Source organism: Lolium rigidum, chromosome 3 (genome assembly GCF_022539505.1).
Source record: "Lolium rigidum isolate FL_2022 chromosome 3, APGP_CSIRO_Lrig_0.1, whole genome shotgun sequence".
Lineage (NCBI taxonomy): Eukaryota > Viridiplantae > Streptophyta > Magnoliopsida > Poales > Poaceae > Lolium > Lolium rigidum.
In genome coordinates this window covers 213,308,681-213,321,810 of record NC_061510.1, presented here as the reverse complement: position 1 = coordinate 213,321,810, position 13,130 = coordinate 213,308,681, and the positions used below count along the sequence as shown (strand labels likewise).

Sequence of the window (13,130 nt, the reverse complement as noted above, 5' to 3'; positions counted from 1 at the left end):
TGCTAGACATACAATTGATGAACTTCCTTGTTTAAAGAGTGTCTACGCCCCTAATGTTACTTTTCATTTGGTTGGGGAGTATGTCAGCACCAATGTTTTTATGGTACATAGGATTTGCATCATGTGTGATGATTCTTATAGTTCCAATAAAACTGAATTTGTGTATATGCTTTCTCATTTTGATATGACCTCAAATGTTGGTATTCATTCTATGCCAAATAACTTGCTGCAAAATTGTTTAATTCAACATGACGTGGCTAGTAAATTTGAGACCTTACGTTTTGGGTTACCAACTTTGGGATGGTTTAATGATGAGCATTATAATTTGAAAGGAGTTAATATGTGCTTCACTTATATCTGCAAATTGAGCTGTGATAAATGTTTAATGGGGACTAATAAGCTTCTACGCTACTACAATACTGGAATATGTACAAACTTAAATGCGAAACATGAGAGATCTGTTAAAACGGATGACATATACATATACCATGCATATACCTTGTCTCTTTTGTTAGCATGTTTACAGAATAAACATCGCCGAGGACGGCTTTTCTTTCAAGAAAGGGAGGATGATGAGGACATGATTACCTGCGATTTGAAGGCATATCTTGGTGAAAAAGATGAGACTACGTCGAGGATGACTTCAATTCAAGTAGGGGAGGATGATGAGGACATCTCTATGATAGATACAACCAATACTCCTACAACCACATCTCAGGTACATTCGTTACTAGGAATCCTTCCTGATATATATGAGAATATGATGCTGCCTAAATCAAATGTATTTATATTATTTAGGAATGGATCTAGCATGGACGTCAAGCATTGGATTAGGAACGTGCATGGAGATGGCAGCGGACACTGCAAGGATTCGGGATGGCGTTGCAAGCGAGGATTTCAGAACATTGAAGCCACCATAGTGAAGCAACGATGCTTGGATGAATTATACAAGTTACTCCATCATAAAATTCGTCCAAAGAGTTATTTGTGGTGCTGCGTCACCTTATTTAATGGGCCAGGCCCATGTATTTTCGGATTAGGTATTTTAGGGGATTTTAAGAGGCCATATAAGTGGAGGAAGGCCCATTTAGGGGTGTTTTTGGCCAACCCTAGCTGGTTGGACGAAAATCCCTTGACTTCCCCCATATATATCCCTCCGTAGCCGTCATTAGAACTTGGATTTTGATTAGACTAAAAGTTAGCCATTGCTGCAACTCTCGTGTACTTCTTTTGAGGCCAACGCCCAGAACAAGACCGACTATTCGGAATCCCACCTTATTCAATAAAGCTTTCATCTTTCATCCGCAATATTCTGATTGCATCATTAGTTCTTACTTGTTCTCGATTTCAGGTAGGAATTAAGACCCTCGCTGGCCAGGCTGATCGTGCATCCGCAAGATCAGTAACTCCCGGAGATTGTCCTAGCGATTGCATTGGCGCACGAGCTTTGCACGTGTAGTCGGATCGTCAAGCACGAACTCCACCAACAAATCGACGCTATCATACTCTCATCGAAAGATCGGCCACCTTTGCCCTATCAATTGTTATGCCCTCTCTATTTGTCAATTGCCCGACTGTAATTTGTTCACCCAACATGCTTTTATCTTATGGGAGAGACACCTCTAGTGAACTGTGGACCCCGGTCCATTCTTTAATACTGAAATACAAATCTGCTTGCAATACTTGTTCTTTACTGTTTTCTTGCAAACAATCATCTTCCACACGAGTACGGTTAATCCTTTGTTACAGCAAGCCGGTGAGATTGACAACCTCACCGTTTCGTTGGGGCAAAGTACTTTGGTTGTGTTGTGCAAGTTCCACGTTGGCGCCAGAATCTCTGGTGTTGCGCCGCACTACATCCCGCCGCCATCAACCTTCAACGTGCTTCTTGGCTCCTCCTGGTTCGATAAACCTTGGTTTCTTTCTGAGGGAAAACTTGCTGCTGTGCGCATCATACCTTCCTCTTGGGGTTCCCAACGAACGTGTGAAATACACGCCATCACCGTTGAACCAAGGTTTATGTTCAGATTGTTATTCATCATCATATCACCTCTGATCATGTTCCATATGATGTCTCGTGAGTAGTTCGTTTAGTTCTTGAGGACATGGGTGAAGTCTAAATGTTAGTAGTGAAGTATGGTTGAGTAATATTCAATGTTATGATATTTAAGTTGTGGTGTTATTCTTCTAGTGGTGTCGTGTGAACGTCGACTACACGACACTTCACCTTTATGGGCCTAGGGAATGCATCTTGTACTCGTTTGCCAATTGCGGGGTTGCCGGAGTGACAGAACCCGAGCCCCGTTGGTATATCGATGCAGGAGGGATCGCAGGATCTCAGAGTTTAAGGCCGTGGTTAGATTTATCTTAATTACTTTCTTGTAGTTGCGGATGCTTGCAAGGGGTATAATCACAAGTATGTATTAGTCCTAGGAAGGGTGGTACATTAGCATAGGTTCACCCACACAACACTTATCAAAACAATGAAGATTAATTAGCCGTATGTAGCGAAAGCACTAGACTAAAATCCCGTGTGTCCTCGAGAACGTTTGGTCATTATAAGTAAACAAACCGGCTTGTCCTTTGTGCTAAAAAGGATTGGGCCACTCGCCGCAATTATTACTCTCGCACTTTACTTACTCGTACTTTATTCATCCGTTACATCAAAACCCCCGAATACTTGTCCGTGAGCATTTACAGTGAATCCTTCATCGAAACTGCTTGTCAACACCTTCTGCTCCTCGTTGGGATCGACATTCTTACTTATCGAAGATACTATGATACACTCCCTATACTTGTGGGTCATCACACACCTTCCTCTTGGGGTTCCCAACGGACGTATGTCTTGCACGCTATCAGAGATCCAACTAGAACTTGGATGAAAGAGGTAGAAGCCTTGAATCATCCATGAAGAGTAGAGATCCCTCAAGAGTGCCTTGATACAAAGAACATAGTTCTAGGGAGACAAAGCTCAAAGTAGTTTAAGCCTAAATCTTGTGTAACCCTAATTTGGGGAGAGGGATGAGGTACTTATAGATCCAGATTCGTACAGGGGTAAAATGGGAATTACAATAAGTATCCTGGTCCATAGATGATAAATAGACGTCTGGATGAAGTCAACTTGGGTGGGGCCAGCAGTGCCGGCCTGGGTCTTTGTCGCTTCATTAGCAGGTGGGAACGGCAGTGCCGGCGCGAGCAGGCCGGCAGTGCCGGCGGATTGGGGCCGGCAGTGCCGGGGTGAGCAGACCGGCCGTGCCGACGTCCTGGGGCCGACAGCTCCGGGGTGTCGAGGCCGACAGTGCCGATCCTGGGTGATTGTCTCCGGCTGGAATTCTTCTTCTCCTTCTTCCTTGTCCAGCATCGGGTCTCCTGCGACGTACTTCTCTCGAGGCTCGTATCTGATAACACAAAGCATATCGACATGAGGTAGCATTCCATCCAAAGTAGTTCCAAGATCGAGCGTCGAGAGGATTGAGTTCACCTTTTCATGTAGGGCTTTCACCCGAGCTCGAGTCATAGGTCCACTTGGGGAAATGGTTGGTCTTGATGTAGTGTCGTCCTTAGGCGGGGCTACATCAATCACTGCCCTACTCACCTACTTATTCGTTGGCATCTCAGGTTGCTACAGAGGCTCCCCGCCGCTGATTGTCGGGAGCTACGTGTATTGCAAGACGGCGCATCCCCGTGCTGCAAGTCGAGCTGGCGCATTGCTGACACTAGGCAGTAGTACGCGACCTTGCCTCTTTCATACATGTTTCCGTATCTAAGAGCATCTCCAGTTGCGTCCCCCAAAGCGTCCCCCAAACCGCGCCGGATTGAGCGTTTGGGGGACGTGTTTTGTTCGTGCCGCGTTTGGGGGACGTCACTCCCCAGCCGCGTCCCCCAAACGCCGCCCCCAAACATTAAAAATACTTCTTTTTGGCATTTTTATTTCAATTTCCACAAACTAATACATAATTGGGAACGTGATTTACAGGAAGACACAGTTTGGAACATGGTTTTCCACAAACTAATACATAGTTTGAACCATGGTGGACACAAATATAAAATTTTGCAAAAAAACTAAACCTAACTAGGCCGTGCATCGAAGGTTTCATGTGTTCGCTGCTAAGAAAGAACACTCGAGGGCACACCCGAGTCACCCAAACTGGAAAATCCAGCGGGAGGATGGTGCCCTTGTTGGTTCTACCGATGAGGCGAACATCCGAAACTTCCGTGCACGTATTCGCTGCGAAGAAACAACACTCTTCATCATCAGTCGTCCTCCTCGTTGGTGCTGTCGCCGTGGTAGTCCCGGCGGCAGCGCGTCTCGTCGAAGACCTTGACGCTCATGTCCCTGTCGACGAAGTAGGAGAACAGGAGGATGAAGCCGGCTTCGAGACTGTGGTGGCCCGCGAACTTCTCCCATCCAATGTTGAGGTACATCTTGCCACGCGCGTCGTAGATCACGTCGACGATCCACCGGTAGTAGCCGCACGCAACCTCCCGCAGATGCATCGTGCGCGGGCAGTCGTCGCCGGTGATGTACTCGGTGAAGGAGTCCGGCAGCCTCTGGATGCCGCGTGGGTCGCCCTTGAGGACGAAGACGAACTCGAACAACACGCCCGACTCCACGTCCATCTCCGACGGTGAAGACGACGGCGTGGCAGGCGACGGCGAGCGTGATGCTCTGCCGCAGCCACGACCACGACCACGGCCGCGAGCTCGGCCTCCGCCTCTACCAGACATGGCGTCGTCTCTTGTTGAGATGGTGGCGGCTAGGGTTGGGGAGAGAGGCGCTAGGGTTTGTGTGTGAGAGGGACGACGAGAGGTGGCCCTTTTTATAGGCCGGAGGGAGGCAGGGGAGCGGTGGCGCTCATTAACGCCGGCACGCAGAGCTAGGTGCGACGAGACGCGTCGCTGCGCCTCTGCGGGAACTGCACCGTCACTGCGGGAACTGCACCGTCGCTGCGCACCAATAACTTCCGTCGCGAGGTAGGCGACGGTTAGGTTAAAATTTATTGTGCCGCTGACGGGTCAGCCCCGCCACTCCCTGCCTCGCTTTTCGGTGTGTGCGGCGTCCCCGGTGCGTCCCCTGTGGGGCGGGGACGGGCTCGGGACGCCGGACACCGTATCGGGACGCGCCGGACAAAATTGGGCTTTGAGGGACGCGGCTGGAACCTTTTTTTTCGTCCGGCGCGCCCCAAATTGCTTTAGGGGACGCTTTGGGGAACGCGACTAGAGATGCTCTAAGGGTGACCTATTTGGTGATCTCGCGTATGTGTGTGTGTGTTCGCATGGATACATGTCAAAGCCCAACGAGGTGACCAAGGGCGCCCCCGTTTGGTAAGCTGTGAAGGCTTTTTTTTTGGCATGGGTGGAGAAATAAAATGGCCCGTTTGGTTACCTGGGCTGGGCCTCATTTTTGCATCGTATGGTTCTCAAATCTCAAAGCACTGTTTTGCCTGCATCCGGAGGAACGCCCCGTTTCACAGTTTCTCCAGGGCCAGGCCCGTTCTCGCGCATCCTTGGCTCCACTGATGCAATGGTTGCATGAGCTGTTGCTTAGGCTCACTCTCATTTACACTACTCCACACACCCTCTCTCAAATCAACATAAATATAGTCCGAATCGAAATAAGTTGTACACAAAAAAGATGCGGGTCGATGATACGAACCAATTCCCACAATCGGTTTCGAGTTTGGTCGGTCATAAATAATCAATTTCATGTATGAAGTTTTAAGCGAATTTTGCCAAATTCATCGCACACGCTCAACCGTTTGAAATTTCCTTTGAGGAGTAGTTTCACCTCACCATTCCGCATGACTTTCATGTTGACAGGTTTTTGTTTCGATGTACATACACTGATAGATAAATGACTCACAAGTATACTTTAATATACTTTTGATCAACTTCTAGCTCGCCATCTTCATGGACGGCGACTTGGTGATGATAGGTGAGAAGTAAGAGGTGATAATCCATGGTGGTAAATTCATGCTGGTGTTCGTCTTCGTGGTCGGCGACGTGCTATGACCGACGTGACCGACGGTGTCATGGTGATGTTTGTCTTCGTGGTCGGTGATGTGCCCATGCTTGTGACCGGCGTGACCGGCGGTGTCACAGTGATGTTCATCTTCGTGGTCGGCGATATGGTGATGCTTGTGACCGGCGTCACCAACGGTGTCATGGTGATGTTCGTCTTCGTGGTCGGCGACGTGCCCATGCTTGTGACCGCGTGACCGGCGGTGTCCTGGTGGTGTTCGTCTTCGTGGTCGGCGTCATGGTGATGCTTGTCACCGGCGTCACCGACGGTGTCCTGGTGGTGTTCGTCTTCGTGGTCGGCGACATGGTGATGCTTGTGACCGGCATCACCGATAGTGTCATGGTGGTGTTCGTCTTCGTGGTCGGTGACGTACCCATGCTTGTGACCGGCGGTGTCCTGGTAGTGTTTGTCTTCGTGGTCAGCGACGTGCCCATGCTTGTGACCGGCGTGACCGGCGGTGTCCTGGTGGTTTTCGTCTTCGTGGTCGGCGACATGGTGATGCTTGTGACCGGCGTCACCGACAGTGTCATGGTGGTGTTCGTCTTCGTGGTCGGCGACGTGCCAATGCTTGTGACCGGCGTGACCGGCGGTGTCCTGGTGGTGTTCGTCTTCGTCGTCGGCGACGTGCACATGCTTGTAACCGGCGTGACCGGCGGTGTCCTGGTGGTGTTCGTCTCCGTGGTCGGCGACATGGTGATGCTTGTGATCGGCGTCACCGACGATATCATGGTGGTGTTCGTCTTCGTGGTCGACGACGTGCCCATGCTTGTGACCGGCGTCACCGGCGGTGTCATAGTGGTCTTCGTCTTCGTGGTCAGCGACGTGGTGATGCTTTTGACCGGCATGACCGGCATTGCCATAGCCGACGTGCCGAAATTTGTGAACAGCGGTGTCATTGTGGTCTTGTGATAGGTGAGGTAAGGTCACCATGTTGCCATATAGGTGAAGCTACAAAAACCATGCGACTAACCAATCAAAGTGTCACTTGGGTGCCACAAGATGCAATCCAGCCTATCAAACGATGTGCTATTCGTGAACCGGAGCTCGTCCGGAACGAGATGGGAGTCCCATCTCGGTGACGCAGTGAGTCATCTCATGCAGGCTACCAAACTGGGTGGAAAACGGTCTAATGTCTAATTTACTGTCTACCAGGAACCATTTTCAGCCTAAACTTGGGCTAGATTTCCGTCCAAGCGGACATGGCACGGACGGGTGGTTGTCCTTCCTTGACCCACCTGTTAGGGCATGTCCAACCTCGCGACCTAAACCGCGCCCGCGCGTCCGTTTGGGTCGAGCTGGACAAAAACGCGGCCCAGCGCGGGGACGCACCGCAAAAGCGGACGGCCGCGGCGTCCGGAACGACGCAAACCCGGCCCAAATCTGGACTAGGTTTGCGTGGCCGCGGATGGCACGCGCCGTCCGCTCGCGTCCGCGCGGCTGGTCGCCTCGTCTCCCTTGGGCCCACCTGTCGGTGACCGGGGAGACTATTAAATGGGGACCGGAGGGGATCTGGCCCTCCACTCCAGTCCCCACTCCACTCCCCGAGCAAAACCGCCGCCATGGCCCCGAAGCGACGGTTCGCTCCCGGAGCGAACGACGACGAGGCGAGCAGCAGCCGCCGTCGTCCGCCGGCGGTTGCGGCAATCGGGTGGAAACCAGCGCGGCCTCCACATCGGAGAGGCCGCCCGCGGCGGTGCGGCATTGCCGCAACCGCCGCCTCTCTTCCTCGAGCCGAAGCCGGAGTCCTCGGAGGAGGACCCGGACCTCCGCGCCGCCCTCATGATCTCGGCGGCGGAGGAGGAGGCGCAATGGCCGCACCTCCATGCGGCCATTCGCACCTCCGAGATGGAGGAGGCGGCGCGGCGGGAGGTAGAGGAGGCGGAGGGCTGGGCGCTCTACGCCCAGGCCGGCCGGGCGGTGCGGGAGGAGGAGGAGGCGGCGCGGCGGGAGGAGGCCGGGCGCCGCACCGACGAGGACCGCCGCCGGGAGCAGCGGCGGCGGGGAGGACGAGCGGCGGCGCCGGGAGGCCGGGCGCCGCGCACGGCGAGAGAGACAGCGGCGCCTCGGGGAGGAGGCGCTGCTCCGTGCGCCGCCGCAGCGTCGGGTGGCTCCGGGCCCCCACTCGCCGTGGGAGGAGGCCCTGTGGTCTCCGTGGCCGGAGTCCCCGGCGCGCTCCAGCCACAACAGCGCGTCGCCGCCCGGGGTGGACGACGACGACGTCGCCGACGACGCCCACAGGGGCTAGGCGGCGCACCGGCGGCCACCGCGCCGCCGACCAAACCCTAATAGAGGGTTTTAAATATTAGTTTAAATTTAAAAGCCCATATAGGGGCTTCTTTTGTTAGTTATTTGCCCAAAATAGGGCTATGTATAAATTTGCCCAAAATAGGGCATATGTTTTAATCAAATTTCGTTTAAATTTGCTTTTTTTCTTTTATTTTCGTGTTTCTGGATTATGCGATGCGTCCGCGCGTTGGGCGCAGCGCGCGACCCAAATGGACACGCGGACGCGGGCCGCTGTCCGCGTGTCCGGCCGGCGACCCAAACGACCCAAAACGAACGGCCCAGCGCGTCTGTTTGGGTCGCGCGGTTAGAGATAGTGGCATTAGCACCAACACACTTTATTTTGCCACACATACTTACATGCGCCCTCCCTCTTCGTGCCTCTCCATCGCCGGACCGCTGCCTGTGCCCTTTCTCGCCGGACCCGCCACGCTGCTGCTGCTAGCCAGAGAGTTTGGGCCTTGATTTGGTGTTGTTTCCTATGCTTTTCGGCACCAGAGGAGCTAGGGGTGGTCAGGCGTTCGTCCATGACCGAAATTTTGGTCTTTGTATTTTAGTCTATACTAGTAAGAGTGCACGTGCAAGCCACGATCAATTTAGAACTCATGAAGCTGAAAAAATGTACTATATTAATTACAACTTAACTAATTTGAAGATAAGCAAAAAAAATATCATCTACATAATAAGCAACATTATCCACTTTTTTTTAATGAAGAACCACTTCACGCCACCAAGAATTTCACACTCAATGGCAGAATTTTTGTATTTAGCTTTGTTCTCATCGTACTTCAAAAACTGGACCAAAAATATCTTCCTATTCATTACCATCCTACATATGCATAGTACATCATTGACATAAAACGTTAGTGAGCAAAGTGTGTACAAATGAGGGAAAACAGTACTTGACATGGTATGCACAAAATCAACACAAGGTTTTAACCAATCATCGTTAGGCCATTTGATTCATTGTCAGGTGGAACATGTAGATATCTTGGCTTCCTGACGTGAGCGGCTGTGTGGTACCACTCCTCGGCTACAAGTTGACTTCTCATGTCTTGATCCTCTCTGCCCTCAGGAGTCCATAGTGTCACAATCTGCTCTGATGCTCTTCGGCTGTGAGAAACTGGCAGCATACCTTGGAGATGGGTCTTTTCCACATAAAATGTGTCGCGATAAAACAAACAGATTAGCTGAAATGTTACCATGTTCAAGAATACAGTGAATGATAGTGTTGACAGATGAAATGAGTGCCGAAAAATTGTTTACTTGCTATGGTGTTGTTGTTGCCAACAACACTAATGTTGTTTATCATTAACACGTAAATGGGAACCTAGGACTGAAGGGAGCGAGCTGCCTTGTCAAGATTCATCTCCTGCTCCCTAGTTAGGCATGCCATGGATGATAACACGTAGAAAGGATTCAAATATCCTCTGAATTTACCAGACTCGAGAGGTCCCTGAAGTGCTCTACCACAATGAATAAGGATCATTTCATCCTGTAAAAAATATTTATTGAAGGGAGTATGGAGGACCTATGCAGTTAGCAGAGCCGCAGATCCTAGAGCGCATATGTGAATGCAATGTTTGAAGAAGGCCACCATAACAATATGCACTGAGCGATTAGAGTTTCACTTTTTTTACAACTGCATTTGTTTTATAAATGACCGAAAACTGCCTAAAATTCCAGCGCAAGAGCCTAGATGCTACTATGTACAATATATATTTTATATTTGAAGATAGAACTATCTTCATTTTATTCAAATGGAACTCCTACATGATTCAGAATTTTTTTCATATTAATATATGGGTATTTCTAATCTAGCTTCTTAAAGAACATCGTGTCTCTAATTGATTAACCATGTCATAGTCATAGACTCAATATTAAAGCACGGTTATGCCGATTAGAGTTTAGAACAGAAGGTCTGTATCGAACTATGGAATTAGCATTTGATGGACTATGACTCATAAACTTAATTAAAAGAACAGTAAAACTTACAACAACAGGATGTTGAGACTTCATCGTAACTCTACCTCATGATAGCCACAAATAGTCAAATACAGGACCTTCAGCTCAATATACTGTAGAAGCATAGTTACTTTCTCCATTTGTGCTCCAGAGTCCAGATAAGAGTACTTCGCTGAAAGAAAACATAAGCATGCTCTGAAGGTGTATGAAGACCATCTAGCTCAAACCATGATTTATACTAAGGAGTGTCCATAGTATCATCTTAGTGTGGTAATGTTTCTCAAGTTGTATTATGTTGCCGCATAGATAATCTTGTTCAAAAAAAGAAGATTAATTATTAAATATGGTAATAATTGGAAAGTAGCTTTGCTTTGTGTTCCGCTAGTAGATATGCAATCCTACAATTGGTCCTAATATTTTGGTGTAAACTATTGAAAAGCTGATAAAAAAAGCATACTTAACCTGGGTACTTTAGAGATGATGTGGCTACCTGAATGGTGATGTAACTGCAACTGGCCTTCATACGGTATTATGGAATATCGAACAGCTGATTAATTACTGCAAATACTCAAAACACACACAACCAGATGAATACTAAAGTGAATAACAGATATCTCACAATCACATACAAAAACGATATCTTTCTGAACTAATTGAGATATAAACGGCAACACTGAGTGCATGCAAAATTGCATCAATTAGTCGAGCCAGAAATAGCATGTTTACTTATTAAAAACAACAGTTTGCAATAATGCGGAGTCCCCTGTGGAAGCCCCGGAAGCCAAACTAAATGGACCCTTGCTCATTTATCCATGATAAAATGTTTTTTTAATAATAGAATCATACGAATAGGTGGGTATGGGGAGGTCAAACCAACATAGGATCTCCAAAAGAACCGCTAGTAGAAGTTAAGATAGATCAGGCAATAAGCAAGAAAAATATGAGAGTACGGAAAGAGAAGAGCTTCTAAGTGACGCCGGGGAGCGACGGTGGTGGCGATGTCCATGTCCCCGATAAGGTGATTTAGCATCAGCGAAGCAAAGAAGCGGCGTCATTTTCGTCCTCAGCCGTGGATGAACGTCGGCTGCCTCCAGGGCGGCGGTTGGTGGTGCACATCAGCAGCAGAGGTCGGATTGGGCGTGGGTGGTAGCTCAGAGCGCAAAGGGACATGCGTTTGCATGGCGTCCTGTAGCGTAAACATGAACTATTTCAGACCAGTACATGTACTTATCGTCAGTGCTAGGACGAAATGCACATACCAAATAATGCCAACAGTTGTGTATCTAAAACCCTAGCTCCCATGTAAATACTCTTGGAATAAAGGCATCTAACATGGCCTCTTGCATGATTTATTTAGTGACTATTGCTTTAGGCGCTTAGTCTGAATTCTCTGAAAACCAAAGACCAAAGTAAAACAAATTACCTTTAATCTAGAAACCTACGGCAATCTGAGAAAACATGATCAACAGAAAAAAAAAACATGCATATGAGTACAAGCAAGGATGAAAGGTTGCAACAACAGTCAAGTTAATCAACATGAAGTATTGACAAACATTGACAACGAATCACCTTATGGTTGAGGGTGAGTAAATATTATCCCCAGCGCTTTATACATGTATCAATTCCTCTATTTGCATGTAGTGCCACATTCCTATAATAGTATATATGAAGACCATACCGAGGCTGGAATAAGAAAAAGAAAAATGGATGGTAAAGGAAAGTGCACAAAGCTATTACACCGCTACAGACCTGGAGCAAAGTAAACATATCTAGGATATTTAATCATGCGGGCACATAGCGTTGTCACATGCTAGATGGTTTCCAAAGTGTTGTGCTAGTCATAGAGGTTAGGAAATTTTGATTTCAAACCACTCTTCACCTCAACCCATTTTCACTAATATGCAAATAAACCCGTAAAAACTAAGGTGGGATAAAGAAAGACTGAATTTGGTTGCTTTGACCATGTTGCATCTATAATACTTAAGAGCAAACATCTTACTTGATCTGAGAGCTCCCCTGAATTGATCATGCCTTTTTATTTTAAACAAAGTTACCACTGCAATCTGCATCTGTTAGATCATATGACTGGAATTGTGACAAACAAAATTGGATCATTAAACATTACTCTCATGTCAAGAAACCACACAAATCTTAATTGCTACTTGTGTCACGTTCTTAACCAGAAATATTCATTGCTACTTGTCTCACAAAAGGAAATCTTTCATGCCACTGAACAATCAGTTTCTCAATTGAATCTATTATATTCGGCTTCTTGTAATTAAAAAAATCAGCTGATAGATGACAAATAGATAAACACACAGGAATTCATGATATCTGACATCAAAATAGCATAAAGAAGCGCACCTACACATGGAAACATGAATGTGTAGCATTTCAATGGAGAGAAATTACCTCAAATTGGGGGCAAGTGGAGTACAAATTTACAATATGGTCCGCACCTTGTGCTCCATGCCTCGGACCACAAGTCTGCAAGTTTGAGATATCTGACGGCTAGAGAAAAGAGGAGTAAAACTATCATAAAATGATGCAAAAAAGATGAATCTGAAGCATGAAATTAGAGTTATTTGCTTAGGAAATCTCACGGTGTTGATGAAGATTGTTTATCCATACCCAAAACGCACAGAGCAATAAATAAAATAAGCACAAATAGCTCAGGGTTAGTTTGGCCTCAATCGCTGGTTGCTGCAGCGGGCGAACAACCAAAACAAGGTCTGGGCGCATCACTGAAGGAGGTCCCGATCCTTGTCCGTCTGTGGCGGCCTGGGAGGGAGAAGAGGGCATATGCGATCTGCATCAATTAGAGGTCCATTGGCGACGCGAGACGGCATGCAATGCGGTG

General features: G+C 48.1%; 1 long non-coding RNA gene across 3 annotated transcripts; it reads right to left on the bottom strand.

Moving 5' to 3' along the window:
- Window positions 1–9,054: 9,054 nt before the first annotated feature.
- Window positions 9,055–11,239, bottom strand: LOC124698937. 3 transcript variants are annotated; one of them, XR_007001177.1, is made up of 3 exons: window positions 10,761–11,239; window positions 9,572–10,442; window positions 9,055–9,453 (listed from the first exon to the last, which is right to left on the bottom strand). It is a non-coding gene; the product is annotated as an uncharacterized LOC124698937 (long non-coding RNA). The 3 variants fall into 3 exon arrangements; XR_007001178.1 differs by having other exon boundaries at window positions 9,055–9,800; window positions 10,336–10,442; XR_007001176.1 differs by having other exon boundaries at window positions 9,055–10,442.
- Window positions 11,240–13,130: the final 1,891 nt, after the last annotated feature.